We start from the raw sequence: 15,441 nt of genomic DNA, 5'->3' as shown, positions 1-15,441 counted from the left end.
GTTGCAGACTCAGAAGCCAAGGAAATTTGAGATATAATCTTTGAGAAGGGATGACTTTCCTCTCATAATTTAAATCAATTAAATGACGGGATATAAAATTAATGGGCATATTCTCTTTCAAAGGCTTCAAATAAATTGTCCTCTTTAGCTTCTATTTTACTTCTGGTCCTACCTCACTTTCTCATTTACACAGTACATGAAGTTCCATTTTTAGACTATCATGGAGCATATATACTATCATATCATAGAGAATATATACATATCATATCTATACACACTCAAAATTCAAAAGTTTCTTTTTGCTCTATACTTTTGAGACGTTTCTTACATGAAAAGTTCCTTAATTGCAAAATATGCAATTACTTGCACCTTTATGGTAAGAAAATAAAGATCAGAATCCCTAATATCATTTGTTTAGAATAATTTATCTAATGATTATTACAAAGTTAAGTACATTATTTGTCTCACTCATTTATTTTTAAAGGAATGCTTGAATTTTTTGGCTGTGGTATAGAACAGCTATGCTATAAGGTTTGAAAAAAGTATAGAATTGCATATATAGATTTAAAGTCTAAATTTTTGCAAATCAGGGACAAATCCATCTAAGAATCAAACTTCTTATCTAATCCCTCTTTCATTTAATTAATAAAGTCAAAACAGTAAATCTAAACAACAACCTCAAAATTCAACTCCCTCTATAACACTTGGATCTATGTATTAGCAAATAATGGTAAAAGTAACATTTCAAGTAAAAGAAAAGGGAAGACAGCTTAGTGGTGTTGAATACACTTTTAAAAGGACTTTCTCTCTGTTCATGGCTGAACATCATGCTCTTAAACATGATAATGAGGGCACACTGAGGAATAGTCCTTGATTTTGTTGTCACTAAAACTACCAAGAAAGAGTAAATAAGACATCATCTGCAATATAAAACAACAACAAAAAATAAACATATGCTCTTTGTGCATATTTTAGTCTCATTCAAGATCTAATATAATTTTTTGTAATTTTACCACCCACCACCCTTCTAAAGTAAAATGTTACAGCTCCTCTGAGGTAAATAGAATTCACAATAGAACTCTAATATTTTATATTAATGCAATTCTACCATGCCTATGGGCTAGAAAGATAGAAGTGACATAGAAAACCAGGTAGCCAGGTATTTTATTGCTTTTATGGAGTTTCATACTTTGCAAGGGTTTGCTTTGAAGGGATGAGTAATTCCAAAATATTTTGTACCGGTTGTTTATTAACGTGGAATGACGGGGGGAGGATTACTTATACCCAGCACAAAGAAGAAATTCCTGGTACATCACATTCTTTTCTAATGTGACATTTAACAGTGTTTGATTGCTGTGCTTAAATGGCCAAAGTTATTTATACAGCTTGATACTATTACTATTATTATTATTACTATTATTATTATTATTATTATTATTATTATTATTATTATTATTATCTTCAAATTTTCAAATTTAAAAATTAATTCACAGACATCATTACTACATTGTCCTTTGAATATCCTCTAAGGTCTTTCAGCTGCATAACCTTTAGCATTATACCCCAGCACCTGTCACAATGGATCAGTCTCTGAACTGCACTTTATTCAGACACTTATTTCAGAAATGGATTACATGAATTTTTGTTTGTGGCTGTTTGAATTCAGCTCACAATGTGGGATTCTGTTACACCTTGTGCTCAGGCAAATTAACATCTGAACAATATTTGTTTGTTGACCTACAGAGTGATTCATAACAAGCTACGCATCATAGTTACTTTTGGGAAAGCTCCATATTGTTAGTGTGCCTTGCAGTAAGTAGAACTGCTGAGATAATTACAGTTTGAAACTTGAAACTTGAATGTCACTTCAGTACAAACACAGAGAGCTGAGGTTTGGAGGCATTTATTTGAATTCATGAATAATTAGAACTGCTCATATGCTTATGCAGTTTAATTTATTTTAAAAAAGGGTTGATATCACTAGGAAGGTAACTGGGAAATTTTGTCTCCATTATGCTAGGTAAATAATGAACCAATAATCTTGTTCTCCCAGACCATTATATGTGTCTGTCTCACAACATGTTTGCACCTGTTTTACAAATATTTTTCTGGATGTACCTTGGATCACCAGAAAATTGAAAATAAAAAAAAATAGAAAAATAGAGATTTCCTAAGATGGAAGATAGTATATCTATTACTAGTTTAGATTGTTTATTTCAGTTCAAAAAAAAAAAAATCCTGCTTTTAATATGTTTGCATCATAAGTAAAGTAGAATTTTCTTAATTGGTTTTGAGAATTTTAGAAAATTCCCTTTCTAATAGATGGAACTTCTTAGATTTTAGTCTTTCTTAGATCTTAGTCTCTACCTATTAAAAGGTATGCTGATAAAACTGTTAAATGCTAAGATGAAGTTATATTAAGAAATTCATAAACTGGAATTACTCAAATGTCTTTCTATTTTTTTCCCCAGGTCTCTAAAATAATTTCTAATTTAAAAAAATAGGGCAGATACTCCCTCATAATAAAGGAATACAAATTCTTTTCAAAATTAATGTCAAAAATAATTCAAGCCTATGTTTTTAACTGTAAATTTAAAGGCTGATTCCTATCTGTTTAAATTCCATATTGTGTCACACAAAGTGATTTGCAGACAAGGTTATTTATGGTGCTGCATTAGGATGAACAAAGAACAGCATGGTGGGCTCTAAACTCTTCCATCTCTGGAGAGAGATGTAAGGGAGCCCTGTGCTTCATCTGTCAGGAGCCAGCAATGGAGAAAATTTTCTCAGCAGGTTATTTGACTCATTCTTGAGAACTTTCCTTCTTCAGCGCATTATGGACTTGCTTATTTCTACTGGCAAAACCTATGCCTGTAAATGTTACTTCACTCAGTGAATATTCTAGGTACTAAAAGTTGTTCTCTCTATGTAACTAGAAATTTTATGTGCAGGAAACTATAGTGAATCTTCTCAAAATAATTCTTCTTTTACCCTTTTTGATGTATCCTTCCACAAAGAATCTCATAGTGAAATGATGGGAATTGAGCCCAAATTGCCATAGCAGGTAATTCCTAAATTGCTGACTTTGGAAATCTCTTCTTCCACTATGTAGTCACGTGGTGAATTTTCAGGAAACTAAATAGGCCCATCCTACCCTTTCAAACTTAAAAAAAAATATATATTTTCCACTATTGTTATAAATACATTGCAGTTAGGAAGGATCCATGATTTAGTTTCAAATGCTGCTGGTAGAATTGGCAGTTTAATAAAATGTTTGTGCAACTTACTAGACTAAAGAACACAGAATTTTTTTTCACTCTGTGTGAGAGAAAAGTACTTTATTTAATCACTGCACCAGAAGGTGTAGCCTGTTGGGAAGGTAAACCTGCTAGAGATATTAAAGGCTTTACTGCAGTTCTGTGAAAATATAATGCTTGAGTCTACAGATAGAGATTGTAGATTTTTCAGAGAAAACTTCATATAAATTCTGTATGTTGATTATGTGTCTGTTCATTACTGATTTATTTCTATAAGTTAATGCATATTTCTATAAGTAATGAATAAGCAGAACAGGACCAGAAGCTATGCTTCTATCTAGCAGACATGTTGGGACCATGCAAGACAAGAGAAACAAAACTAGAGACAGTGATACCTTTAATGTGGACATAAAGTGCCAGACAAGCTGAATAAATCTAAATATAACAGAGGGATGACAGGAAGATCCTAAACAAACAGGTGATTTAATTTGAATCTATGCTCCAAGGTCTTTCAAATATCATTTTACTGATCTTCTTCTTTAAAGCCTTCTCAGAGAGGAGTATGACCACATACCTTTGTAAAATACTTCTGTATTTTATTTGTGATAATCTCTTCAGTTGTTAAAAATGGGAATTAACAAAATTGTGGTTTTGCATAAAAATTCAGAAATAGTTCATAACATTAGTAGACTACTGCTGCATTTTGCCAGGTGTAGGAAAATCTGCATGTTCTTGGATTTTTTTTTCTTCTCATATTGAAATAAAATGTTTCAGCATCTTGACCAACCCTGTTTCTAGTTTCTTTCTTGTCATAAATCCTACATTGCTCTCAAACCATTCTCCTGACTTTCCTCTTTTAAACTAAATTCCTTGTGCAACTTTCTTATGTTATCATGTTTTTTAAACCCTCTAGATCCAACCTAGATTACCCTAAAACTGATCAGTGAGCTTTCTGCTGCAGTCACCAGGAAATTGAGAGTATGAAGCTGTCATGAATGCAGAATGCATTTGCTCAGTTTGGTCAAAATGCAGTAGAACGGTGCACGTATGCAGGAGTTCTATAACAGCAAGGATAAAATTAAGTAACTGACGCACTTTGCTTGCAGAGTTGAGCTGCTTAAATGTCTTAGAGGTTTTCAAGATGAGAGGAGTAAGTTAGACTACATGGGAAACCATATGCAGAGTTCTGGATGCCAGTGTTAGAAGAGCCAGGTAAGCCCTGGCCAGCCCTGGTACCACCCAGTGCTGCCAGCCATTCCCCTTGTGTGAGATCTGGGGCCTCCAAAACCTTTTCTGTTCACTCTCTGCAGCAATCTATGCAAGGGAAAAAAAAAAAAAAATAAAAAAAAAAAAAAGCAGAAAACAAAAGAAACAGATCAGAAGTCTGTCTCTGCAGGTCTCACATTATTTAATTAGGACAAGATTATTTCTGTGGATGGGGGCAGAAAGAGACACTGGCCTGGAATGGGCAGCTTTGAACACTTCTCAGAGAATTCCATTGAGAAAGGGTCAAGCCTCAGTGGGCCCTGTGTTTCCTGATGGGCAGTTTCAATGTTTCTGTGTGGTTACCACAGTGACATCATTGTTTTGTTGTGGCTTGCTAAGGAAAGAAGTGACTTGTTCTTGATCCCAATTATTCACATTGTATTAGTTTCATCTCTTTCCTTTGTTTGTTTTTTTTTCAAATTAAAGAGAAGAAATAAATATTTCATTAACATTTTAATTTAATTGTGCAAAGGAATATAGAAAGCAAGAACCAAAAAAAAAAAAAAAAAGATTATCAAACAACTTTGGATCACTTTTCCAGAATATGAGGAAATTCAAAACTCAGAATCGTAATGGGTCCATTTGCAAATTTTTATAATGCAAAATAGAGGAAAAAAGTAAATGTTGTCAGAGGTGATTGTCCAAGACTCTGCAACCTGCATTAGTTTAATACCTCTCCTTTACTGACAGCTAATACAGCAGCATTATACTACTGGGGTTCAAAATATTGTGGTGCTTGTTCAATTGAATTACATCAGCAGAAGTCCTTAAAATTGAGAAGCTGTACCAGCGAAACTGCATTTTTCTCAGTAGAGCTCACGTAACTCATTTACCACATTGGTACAGCATGATCTCCTTAATACACACTCATTTATAGCAAGAGTTGTTTTGCTTCTTCCATACCTGACTGTGCTGGCATGGTAAAGCACAACTGAATTGAAAACATTTAAGAATACAAATGCATATTATTTCTCAACCTTAAAAACCCCTGTGCAGGCAGAACAATATGTTCTATCATGAGCCATTTAAGCAAGGGGCATGTTTCCCCATATATTTTTGCTATTTCTATTTGCTATCCTCAGCTTAGCTTTTTTATTTGTGATTTGTTCCCTTCCAACACTTTTATCATTGGACTTGTTGATATTTATATTTTTTAAGACAAATTTGCTTCTCTAAAGGAGATGCCTGTGAAGGAGATTTTTATCAACAGAAGGATAAGGACAGAAGGAATGCTTCTTTTTCTTGGTCCTTTGAAAGAAAGTTGCCTTTGAAAAGTCTTATCACTGTACTAAAGGTAATGCTGTAGACTGTTAAATCACAATTTGATTCCTCAAAGAAAGTTAATTAACCTTCAAATGAATTTTAACCACACATCCTATGCATTTCAGCGTAGCTCAAGCATTAAGTACATGAGACATTACTTTTCAATAAAAGGTGAAATGAACAACATGTAACATTTGAGAAGTAGGAATTTTAATCAAAACTACATTAAAAGGATATAGTCTGGGATCCACAATGCTGAACCTCCAGGTGACTGGGTTTGTCTCAGATCAGTGTTGATGAGCATTATTTTTACTTGACAGCTGCTCTGCATCAGCTGTACTGAGCTGCTGGTTACAGTTCACACCCAGCTGTCAAGGCTCTGTGCAGTAATTACCACCGAGTGCCACAATTTACCCAATTTACCTGGGCAGTGGGGCCAAAGATCAAACTAATACCAGAGGGGCAAGACACATAGGCAGGATAATGTGCACTGCCTTTGCCTGGGATGCCAGAGCTAATAACTTGGAAATTTTTCAAAAATTTGCACAGAAACCTTTACAAGGAACTTTGAAAACTTTCAAGTTAGATATCTCTTTTCAATTCCCTTTAGCAAAGTACATTCAATTTGATGTCCATTACAAATAGACCCATTAACTAAATTCATTTGCTCTAAACAGGGACATTTCTACTAATGCTTGCTCTTTTGTTGCTTCTTATGGTCTTTCAACTATTTTAAAGAGATGCTGTCAGTATATTATTTCTAAAAGAAGCAATTTCTGGACTCTGAATTTGGTTCAGTCTGTCTCTGTTCTAAAATGTCACAAAGTACTTTCTTTCACTTTGCCAGGTTTTTTTTTTCCCAGTGTAACAATTTTCTCTGACACTTTTAACTCAATAACAGGTATTTTAAACTTTGAGGTTGGTGACCTCCTCCTTTATAAAAAGTCAGCTTTCAAGTAATCTGCATTTTAGTGAAATAATCTCATAACATTTTCCATAGCAAGATGCTATGATGTAATTGCTGTTGAATTATGAGCACTGGAAGATACTATGAACAAGAAAAGCCTAACAAGCAAAGTGAAGTAATAGCTAAGCATATTTTCTTTATATAAATAGTCTATTGAATTTTTTTCCTGTGTGCAAGTTTTCCTTTAATAGGCATTGTACTACAAATGCACGATGTTGGTGGAAGATATGTTCATTCTGAGGAGACATGGAATTATTTAAATTGATTATTTCTCAACACAGCTGTTCCTTTAACATATGGAAAAAATTGTCTCCATTGTCAGCTGGAAAATAGTTAATTAGATTCTCATCTACATGTCGAGACAATTAGGCTAATAGCTATAAATAAGACCCCTGACAGACACAGGTTTCTTCTCCTCACCTGTGCCCTGCCAAGACACTTTTTGTAGACTAATGCTGTACTTAGGAAGGTTGTTTTTAACAAATGCCTCTTCAAACCAGTTGTTTAGCTCCAGCTCTTAGAGGTTTCATGAGCCACCTGATGATTGGTAGGTATTATTTAGAGCAGCACATTAATGATTTGGGTTATAGTGTCTGGCTGCTTTTGCTTAGCTGGAATACTAAGACATTTCAGTTGTAACATCATGCCTAAAATTCAACTAGGAACCTCCTATATTTTACATACATAGTGCTAAGACCTTGAAAACCATTTGATGTGCACCTACAATAAACAAAAAAAATACTAAATGCTATTATTGGCTTTCTATTGTTCCTTCAAGAAAAAGTCAGATATGTCAGGGTACAAGCTGAGAATGCTTTTAGCATGAAAGCTGCTTAAGTTGTGAAATGAAGTGCTGTTAGGTATGATGTTTCCTTAAAAACAGAAACAAAATAAACAAAAAAAATTGTACTTTAGTAAAAGAGAATTCAGCTAATAATCATTAATTATAAAGCCAATTTAAATCTTGAGTCTTATCATTCTGCTGAATTTTAATCTTGAGAAAGATATAATGGGAAAAAAAAACTTGTCTCAAAGAGGACAGTCTTTGAGAAGAATGAATTAAACAGAAATTATCAAAGACGCTTTCTATTTGTACTGATTGTCATGCAATATCTTTTTTTGCAGATTGCTCTTTCATAGTTTTTATGAAGTGGGGAATGTTAATACTGTATGATTGCTAACAGGGCTAACATCAGGCTGTGAGTGGTCACCAGTGAGGCTCCTCAGGGCTCTGTGGTGCAGGAAATGGGGAGAAGCCATGTGAGGAGCAGCTGAGGTCACTTGGTCTGTTCAGCCTGGAGAAGAAGAGACTGAGTTACAACTTCCTTATGAGGGGAAGGCCAGGCACTGATCTCTGCTCTGTGGGGACCAGTGACAGGACCCAAGGGAATTGTCTGAAGCTGTGTCAGGGGAGGTTTAGGTTGGATTTCAGAAGGTTCTTCATCCAGAGGGTGTTTGGGCACTGGAACAGCTCCCCAGGGAAGTGGTCACAGCACCAAGCCTGACAGAGTTCCAGGTGGGTTTGCACAATACTCACACATGATCTGGTTTTTGGGCTGTCCTGTCCTCCTAAGAGTTGGACTTAGTGATCCTTGTGTGGGTCCCTCACAACTCAGGATATTCTATGATTCTGTGATATCTTCATTATTTGCAACAGTGCTGGACTAGTACAGCTCACCTCATACTATGAAATCTAAAAAGTGGGTTGAGAGTAAACTTTGGCTCCTGTTGGACCAGAGTTGCCAGAATGTGCTAAAACTGCTTTAAACAACTTTTAATATGTACCATTTAATGAAAGGAAAACACAGTGATTTTCTTAGCTGAGATTCCTAGGACATGTTTCACCTAAATAAGTAAAGGAGGAAAAGGCATCAAAGATCCTTCTGCAAGGGATTTTTATTGCTTTTTAATCTGATGAGAAATATAAAATAAACTGTGCTAGGCTTTGATTACCAAATTCTGTGGATGTCAACAAAAAATTATGCAGTATTATTGATTTCAAGGACTTGGCTGCAGAGGACAAATTATTTTTTGCAAACAACATCAGTAAAATGCATATCTCCTGAAGGAAGCCTTGCAGTACCTAGAAAATAGCATGATGTTTGGGGTTTTTTATGGGACTATATAATTTTATTCTTTACAAGTGAATTTTCATTTTTTGGTAGATAAATTGCCACCAGTCAGATTCACACAGGACAGAAATTACAAATTTTTTCATTGCTTTGATATGAAGGCTGGCTTAAGGCTGCTCTGATCCCTTTCCAGTTACTTTACTCAGTGACAAGCTTCAGAAAGGCTGTTCTAAAAGCTAGGACAGCTACAATTCAGTGATACAGTCACTTCAGAGCATCTCCACAAGCCAAAACTGAAAGCACCAAGTTTGCTGATTGCCAGCTTCTTTAGTAGTCTTCTAAACCGTGGAAAAACTCAGCAAACAGAATAAAAAACTTCTGTTTTCCACCTGCCAATATATAAAGAATTAATTTTAGGAGAAGAAAAAAATAGTGGTTTGTGATCTGAAATGTATGATGTGGAGAAAAGCTTTCAGTCTACAGACTTCTTCAGACACAAAAGTGAAAGGTAACTGCTTGACAGTAGACTTAAATTTTCTGTACATTACTTAAAACTTAATTAGTTAGCATTCCACAAATCAAAAACCATTGAATGCTTCCACAGAAAGGTTTTGTGATGCAGGGAAGGGACAATCTATTGAAAATGTTTCAGTCCTCAGTTAAAACGCTATTGCTTGGCAGCATGTGATTTGGGCATAGATATGCAAACAAATATGCTACTTTGAACAGCTATGGCAAAACAGTTTGAAAGAAAAGTAGCCTAAAAGTTTTGCAGTATATTCATCTCTTGAGAAATAAGACAAGAAAAAAGGAACAAAGCCGTGAGAAATAGATTTCTTTAGGTTATTTTTTATTTATTCCCTTCTTTCTAAGCAGAAGCAAACAATTTATTCTCTAGAGCTCTGAAAGGTTAAACACTTGCTGGAAAATAAGGATGTGAAGAAGATCTAAGTAATAACAGCTAAAAATGCCAGATGCCTGGGGATAAAGCAAATATTTTGGTGTTTTTCAAATCACTGGCTATTGTGATTTTTTGAACACAAGGAAGGATATTACTTTAAATAAAACATTACCTTCTGCATAAGGGGAATTGTCGATGGACGCAAAGAAAAAGAAAATCAGTTTGGAAGTGGTGAAAGACTGTGGCCAGTACTGACCTTTTTAGTGAATCAGTACAGCAGGCAGGGAACTGCTCTCTGTTTTAAATCACACTCCCATGCATGCTCAGCAACAGGCAAGCACCAGCTGAATTCTTTTTGGTGCTGCCAAGCTGTGAGAATAGGTTCTGTAGGAAAAGACACTCAGAAAGTCAGAATGCATTCAAAGAGTGTTCTACCACCCCTTTCCTAATCATTTTACCAAGGAAAAATAACTGGATCATTGCACATAGAAATCCATTGTCAAAAAATATAGGTTTTCTCCATAGCAGGTTTTCCTAGGTCTTTCTCAAGACATTAAAAGGAGTGGTTTTCAAAACTTGCTCAGAAATCCCTATTTCTGAGATGAGTTTGCACCTGAGTACTGCAAGTGTTCAGCTAGAGACATTCAAGATGTAATATTTCACCTGTAACTTAGGGGCAAGGGGAAAATGAAGAATTTGTCAAGGTCTGTAAAATTCCTGATAGTTTTTCTATTTTCTACCCTTTTCAGTAGATTACTGTAGTTGCTTAAGCTTGTCCTAGTGCTGGAGTCAGAGAATCAGTATGTATTTTACACATTTTGGATTTAGGGCTCAAGAATGGAGCAGTGTTTTAAACCTGAATGACTATTTCAGAAAGATGATTCTCTAATTCCTGTAGAGAAAAAAAAAAAAAAAATAGTGTGTAGTGTCCAGCCCCCTGATTTCCAATATGGTGCTTTTCGTATTGAAAAGTCTGAAGATTATTAATTTTTTTTAGATCTTGCCTTTTAACTATTCTCTTTCTGCTAACTTGTTTTGTGTTGCTCTGTGTCTTCATGACTCCCAAAATGCATGCAAATTTGTAGAAGCTGGTTTGTAGAAGTGTAAATTTGACCTCTGCATTCTCCTGCTAACTTTTATCACTTTATAATCTGCATTTAAGTGATTGGAATTAGTGGTAAATACAATTTTACTGAAACGCTTTTCCAAATCATGTTCTGATTATACACTCCAGTCTTCAAAGGTGTGTTCCTGCTGCAGGTTGCATCCTGCTTTCATTCACTTGGTCCCTACAGACAAGCCAGTGCTGTTGCTGCAATCCAAGGCAGTCCCTAAACAGGCAGAAAGAGAATGGGATTTCAATTGCATGCTTCTATTTGGGTGATGATGGAGGCATTTAAACAGAAAGTGTTTTCACATAATACACTTTTTGATTGAAACAGATCTATTGCTTAAATGACCCGACCTTTTTCACAGTTGGGCACAATTTTGTTAATTTTGTGAAGGATTGTTTCTCCCAGGGCACCATGTTCTGTAGGTACATTAAATGATCTGTCCTACATTTAAGATGTATCAGAGCCAGAGTTAATTAAAATGCATACATGCTGTGTAATGTAACAACAGCACCGAGGCCAATCCTATCTCCCAAGGAAATTAACTACACTAACTAAAATTTATTTCTTCTCTATGCTGTGTAGCTGGTTTTTTTTATTAAACTTATTAGAACCCTTTTAAGCTTTGAAGTTTTGTGACTTTTTGGCTGGTGTTTTCATCAGATTCTACTCATCCTCCCAAGGCATGTGTTCTGCTTTCAGAGGAGATATGGGCACTTCTCAGTAATTTATTGCTGTTGAAAATTAAAATGCATTTAAAATGTTTCATATTGGCACAGTTGGAGATGATAGTCTACTTACCCACATGGTAGAAAATGCATAAACTAATGGTGTAAATTTTTCTTTATTCACCTTATCTAGCACCTGTGAAACTATGTTTTGTTCATTATATTCTTATACATATCCTTCTTGCACCTTTCTTGTCTAGAATAGTGTCTTCTCCTCTTACCATCAATTTTAATGACATCTTGCTATGAATGTGCTTACACCTATTCTGGCTGTAAAAGTTTATCAGACAACTTTGTTTCTGTACAGATAAGAAACTAGGCATGGAGATGATCACTTTCATTCTCCTATGGGCAAGTAAAATGGATTCTAGGGAACTGACTTCAAACAAGTTGGTTGAGAAATTTGAGGCATGGGTCCTACAGTGAGGACAATGAGGTTTTTGAAGCAGTACAAATACAGTCTCTAGGATTTCTTCAGTGAAAACTGCCTGTTTAAATCTCACTGAAAGCCATGTCCTTGAGTGTTAAGACCAACTTATAAAGAATACCCAAATAGCTTTCTTTTTAAACCAGCATATAATACTTCTTGCTTTGGAGATATGCATAATATTTCTAAGTTTTATTGTAAGGAAAATGTTACAAATCTCCACATACACATACAAAAAAATTATTAATTTCTTTAGACCAAAGGGTGCAATCTTTTTGGTTCAACAATTTAAATGTGCTGCAGAGATTTATGACAGGAAAAAAAAATTTTGATTCTGTTTGTCAAAGATGCATAGGGTATTCACACTTTTAGAGCATTGAATACTTTTTGGATATAGTTTGTGAGATGCACTTCACAACAGACTCCATTTCTCTTTTGAGCACTGTTAGTAATAAAGCAGCTTTGTAGGTTTGGACAGGCATTTTCCACTGTCCTCTTGTCACATGGAAAAATGTCATATTAGCACATCCAGAGAAGTAACAAGTACATCTTACATCTTGACCATAATTAGTTTTCTCCCCTCTGCCATTTCTAAAAGATAGAGGGTTCCATTTCTTTTTCCCATCATGGTAGAAAATTTCTCCTTATACCTGTCCCAGTCTTGCACATGACCACCATATGTTCATTTATTCTCAAGGCAATACTGGTTTATAGCTCTCTCCCTTCATTAGTGTTAATCCAGCAGACATACCTAGAGGGATTAAATTTATTTCCCTCGGCCTTCATTTTTTCGATGCTGAATTATACCACTATCTTTTCTCTCCTATCATACAAATAGTGGATCCTTCTGACAGGTGTCATAGCAGCCCTTCCCAGTTTGAACTGACATTGTTTAAAAACTGTTGCACAGAAAGACAGATGAAGTTTCTGGTTAATATTTTAATTTTGTGTTCACAATGTAAGTGGGTTTTTGGTGGGGTGTGTGAACTGAGAAGTGGGCTGCAAAGGAGGAGCAACCCTAAAGCAGACTCTACCCTGGTCAGACCTGAGAGAGGTTGAGGAGGGGACCAAGAAGCTCTCTAGAAGCTGAGTAAGGGAAGTGTTTTAAGGCACTTTGCTTTTGTAAGGCTGTAACTCAACAAGGGCAGTAGAGCTTTTTCATAAACTGTGATCCTGAAAAAAAATTACTTATCTTGGAGGATGCCTGGTGGGGAAGGGAACTTAAACTAAACATAAATAGTTATTTGGTCATCTCTTTTAAGAGGCCAAAACATGTTGCAAATACTTTCCTTAAGAATTACTCTGAAAATAATGTCATATGGCATTTGTAGTAGAAGCAACTAGCTCTCTTAATTGTCAGAGCTGCTGCTTGTACATTGAAACTTGACTGCTTCAAATGAGATCTAGAGTTCTAACAGACACAAAATCCAGCTTTGTGTACTTGTGTTTTTATTTAAGATAGCCTAATAGGAGACAGAATTATTATAAGTCTTGAAATAAAAAGGAGCAAAAACTGGTGAACTGACCTGAATCCATCATTAACAACTCTCCATTCATAGAAATTATACTGAACTTTCCTGGCTTTTTATAAGGCAACTGACATAGTTGGGCCTTCATCTTAACTTAGCTCTTCTAAGTTACCCTGAGGGACTTTTTTTATCTGGAGCAAAAAAAATAATTGTAACCTACAAGGAATTCATGGAGGCAAATTTTTAGTCCTCACAAGAGATAATAAATGGATAGAAATTGTGTCAAATATCAGGAAATAAGTTTATCTTCTTTGCTTCTTTCTCTCCTCCAGTCAGTTCCCCCTCCCCTGACAGAAGATCCTCTGATTCAAAATTTCCTGGCACCACAACCGAAGGTGCAGCTCGGAGTTCTGCGAAGGCGTTCTAGATAGATATGGTATGAAATTAGTTACAAGCAGTCTGAGAGTTTAGAAGCAAATTGCAGCAGTGTAATAATGTCTGTAAGCCAGGGAGGAAACAGAATGAAAGTGTAGCTCAGGCGTTGTTTTGGCTGAATTGTGTCAGTGCTGGACCTGCCTGTGAGGCACGCAGGCCTCTGTGGAATGCCAGCTCCTCCTCTGACAGCACTGGACACAGAGTGTGCCTGACAGCCCCAGCTAAAACTGCTATAAAAGTAGGAAAAAACAAACCACCAACTAAAAATCTGCTGTGGTCTGTTCATACAGAGTGTTGCTGTGGAGTAGGCACCAGGCATTATTTTCTGATGCTTACCTTTGGGATAATGTTGGCTGCTGATTCTTCTCTATGCACACCACTGTTTGGGATCTTAGAGCTCTAACAGCCCAAATATTTTGACCTTTTCTGCTTTTCATTTCTGAAGAGCTAGCAACAAATGCTTCTTCTCTCATCTAAATACTTCTTTTCCAAGAATCTGTCTTCTTTCTTCCAAAGAAAATAAGCTGTCTTCTTGTATTATGAATCTCTCATCATTCTCACTCTTTTTCTTCTGGACTTTCCACTGGCCATTTCCTTTGAGAACATGTTTAAAACACACCCAGTCTTGGCCCAGTAATATCTCACCAGTATCAACTGGAATAAAAGAGTAACTCCCTTTTATGCTTATTAATATGCATCAGTTTCACATTGAGATTTGGGGGTTTTTGCTTTGAAGTTTTTGGTTCATTATAACACCAGAATTTGTCCTAGATGTTAGCACCATGTTGAACATCTTTAAAGCTACTACACAAACCTTGCCCATTTGCTCTCTATATGTGCATCTCTTTCATTATTTGAAGTATTAAATAATGGTACACATAGGAACCTGTCTTGCGCCCATGGAACATCTAAGGGGTGTTTGTTGTCCTTTAGGATGAAACACATACAGTGATTTTGTGCAAATCTTTCTACTAGTTTATACAGTTCTCCATGGCATTGTTATAAAGTTTCTGCATACACAGGGTATAGCTGAAGTCACACTGATTGTTCTGAGTTTGAGATAGATCCTTTACAGGAGGAGGTATGAGAGTTCATTAAGACAAAAAAATTACAGAAATAAACTCTGATAGCAGTTAACCAGAGGCACAGTGTGGGGGTATCAATATTCAATCAAACTTTCTCTTGGCAGCTGCTTTTTTTTTGCTGTGGCTTTTGGTTGGTTGGTTGGGGTTTTTTTAAGAGTTAGGATATGTGGTGTTTCAAGTAATGATGTTTCAAGTAATGAAGAAATCATGAAAGAAAATCTGATTATTGTGGATAATTTGCTCTTTGTAACTCTCTGTGAAAAGCTGTTATTCCTTCAATATTAAATATCTCCTGTTTTTTCTAGATTTGCCTGTAAAGTCTGAATAATGATAGTACATAAGGACATGTTTGCAACAGAGAGATTTCAACAAGCAATGCTTCCTCTTCTCTGTACAGGAATCACTTTTCAAGAAATTTCTCCTAGACATTACACTTATTTTTTGGTTAGACATATAAAA

At 35.6% G+C, this 15,441-nt stretch overlaps 1 protein-coding gene across 5 annotated transcripts in view; it reads left to right on the top strand.

The window, feature by feature from the left end:
- The window catches only part of TMEM144 (transmembrane protein 144), a 54,751-nt gene that overhangs the window by 27,390 nt on the left and 11,920 nt on the right, over nt 1-15,441 (top strand). For 2 of the 5 annotated variants that reach the window (XR_015287440.1, XR_015287438.1), the window contains one exon: nt 4,364-4,469. The exons of the other annotated variants lie outside the window; for them this stretch is intronic. The gene's annotated coding sequence lies outside the window, so the exon portion shown is untranslated. Of the gene's footprint in view, nt 1-4,363; nt 4,470-15,441 lie in introns of those variants that run through there. 5 annotated transcript variants of the gene reach the window in all.

Source organism: Cyanistes caeruleus, chromosome 5, assembly GCF_971803275.1.
Source record: "Cyanistes caeruleus chromosome 5, bCyaCae1.hap1.1, whole genome shotgun sequence".
Taxonomy (NCBI): Eukaryota; Metazoa; Chordata; class Aves; order Passeriformes; family Paridae; genus Cyanistes; species Cyanistes caeruleus.
This window is presented reverse-complemented; position numbering and strand designations above follow the sequence as displayed.